This window comes from Lytechinus variegatus, chromosome 3, assembly GCF_018143015.1.
Source record: "Lytechinus variegatus isolate NC3 chromosome 3, Lvar_3.0, whole genome shotgun sequence".
NCBI lineage: Eukaryota > Metazoa > Echinodermata > Echinoidea > Temnopleuroida > Toxopneustidae > Lytechinus > Lytechinus variegatus.
In genome coordinates, this window is record NC_054742.1 from 1,598,834 (window position 1) to 1,601,655 (window position 2,822).

A 2,822-nucleotide genomic window follows, 5' to 3' on the forward strand; every position below is an offset into this window, starting at 1 on the left:
ACACATGAATATGCACTGGTGTTACTATAGTTAATAATACAAGTCTATTTTAATATAAACATCACATTACCATCACTATTCGGCACAAAAAAAGAATTCAACTAATACATACAGCTCAACAGGCCTAACCAAAAAAAAAAAAAAATAGGGACAGTATGTGTTACAGTTTATGTCAAACTAGAGAATTTATTAATTGAGAAATTCACAATCAAATTTTAAGTTATGCTCACAAGAAAATGATCCATAAAATCCCCAAACTGAGTTTGTGTTTGGAAGAAAATTAAGCTTTTGAAAATATTAGAAGTATGAAAATGAAATCAACTAAATTATAAAGATAGGATAGAGATAATCAAGAGAGAGAGAATGAATGAATGAGTGAGTGAGTGAATGAATGAGTGATAGCAAAGCTAGGAGATGCACAATGGGGGAAGGAGGGAGGGATAAAAAGGAGAAGTCAATACTCTCTATAAAAGATATAATATGAGCAGAGGAAATACTATTCCAAAAGACTTATATATTTATATATATATATATACATGGAATGTGTGGAATTCACATGTACTGTTCTCATAACAAAAGAAAACATGATTATGACACTGTTTAAAATAGAGTTTTAGAAGAAACACGGTAATTAGACTTTGACGGCCAAGTTTGCCCTACAAATGGGTTGAATCCATCATGGGTTAGAAAATATCATTATTGTATTAGACTAGTGAAATTTTCAGTTATAGATAGTACAATGCCGTTTCAAGAACAAATGGTAAATTAGCAAACCTCCCTGTTTTTTTTCTTGGTTTAAAAAAAAATTCTTTCTTGTATGGTAAGGTGTTGGAACAATGAGTAATCTACCACATTCCATGGGAATTTAGATATGTCCAAGATTCTAAGATTGAAAAATAGACATCCGTACAAATTTCATACATATAAATTACAGGGAAAATGAGTAAATTACAAATTTTCACTCCAAATCACCATTTGACTCATGTGCAATTTTAGCATAGCACTATACATGAAGCATTATATAAATTAAAAAGGCATTAAAGTTTTCATATCTTTTAATAATACTGTTTTGTCTGTTTTTAATTTGATTTCTGTTCAACCCATGACAAGGACAAACTTGACCCTTAATAATTACCAGCTTTAAATGCATATCTAGGATATTGATATAAAAGTATCTGCTATAGTTATATATCTATAATATGCAAACCACCTCCTATACTGCTTATGAGCTTACATTAAGAAATCATTCTTGATACATACATTGCAACAAATGATCATAACACAATATTCACATGGTATACATAATTTCACCATGAGACTGAATAATAGGATAAATGGCAATAAAAAGAAATGTAATCAACTGCCAAAAAATATCCCATGCATGTATCAATTGGGGAAAGCATAATGATTCAACAATTATTTCACTAGGATAGACCAGCAACCCAATATAATTTACAATGAAATATTGCATACCCGGTATTTGCATGTAGATATGTTAGATTAAAAAAAAGCTTTGATCCCTTTCATACAGGATGTCAAATTTGCATTTTAGTTTGACCCCCAATACCTATCCAAAAGAACATTCCCTATTTCATGTGTTGCATTTGCATTGTATAATAATATACCTTGGCAGTACAGTGGATGAGTTTGGTGTATGGTGTTGAAATCTGATGTTGGTGTTGTTACAACACAAACACCAGCCACAACACCGTACTTGAAATGATACTGGTGTTGGGATTGGCCTCAGAAAATATGACATATTTCTGGCAGTTTGTGTTGAGCGCTGGTCTTGAATGTCATACCTATGCTAAACCAAGCATCACAGCTGGTGTTGACGATTAACGTGTTATTTTCCCATTCATCAACATCAAACCCCAGGGATTGGGGAAAATCATTTTTTCAAGTTCGGTGTTGGTGATTCAAAGCCCATGAATAGGCGGCGAACAGGATGAAGCATCCCTGTAAATTTAGATTTTTGCAGATAAGATGAGTGCAAATCATTAGAGTCTTATACATTTTAATGGACAATAATATTCACTTTCAGATTCTTGAAGTAATTTTAGCCATTTGCATTCTGTACGATGACATTTTACTGTAATTTCTCCCTGATTTCACTTTCGTCAAAAAGTTCTGTAAAAAAAGTTGAGATGGTCAGCAGGGCAGCAGACAGGCGTATTGTCATAGGCTATCAATAATGTAATCGGTATCGTTCTTCTGAACCCAGCTTGGTGTTTGAGCTTGGTTCAGCAGGTTTTTCATGCTCTCAACACCAAAAACTGAATTGAAATCACCCAATAAGTGTAATAATACAGGGGTTATGGATCATTAAAGGGGAATGAAACCTTTGCAATAAGTAGGCTTGTGTCGAAACAGAAAAATCAAAGAATAAGAACAAAGAAAGTTTGAGGAAAATCAGACAAATAATGAGAAAGTTATGAGCATTTGAATATTGCAATCACTAATGCTATGGAGATCCTCCCACTGGCAATGCGACAAGGATGTGTGATGTCACATGTGAACAACTTTCCCTGTGATGGATTATAAAATACCCTCAAAATGTCTCTTTCTGCTTCTTCATGTGGTGATACATACTCTGTACCCATGATGTATTCTTTAAAAATATGTATTACATGCCCTCCTATAGAAAGAGCACATGATATACTATTAATAGATATGATAAAAGAGGCAATTTAAGTGAAATATATATACTACAGTAATGGGGAGAGTTGTTCACAAGTGACATCAGACATCTTTATCGCATCGCCAATTTGACAATCTCCATAGCATTAGTGATCACAATATTCAAATGCTCATAACTTTTT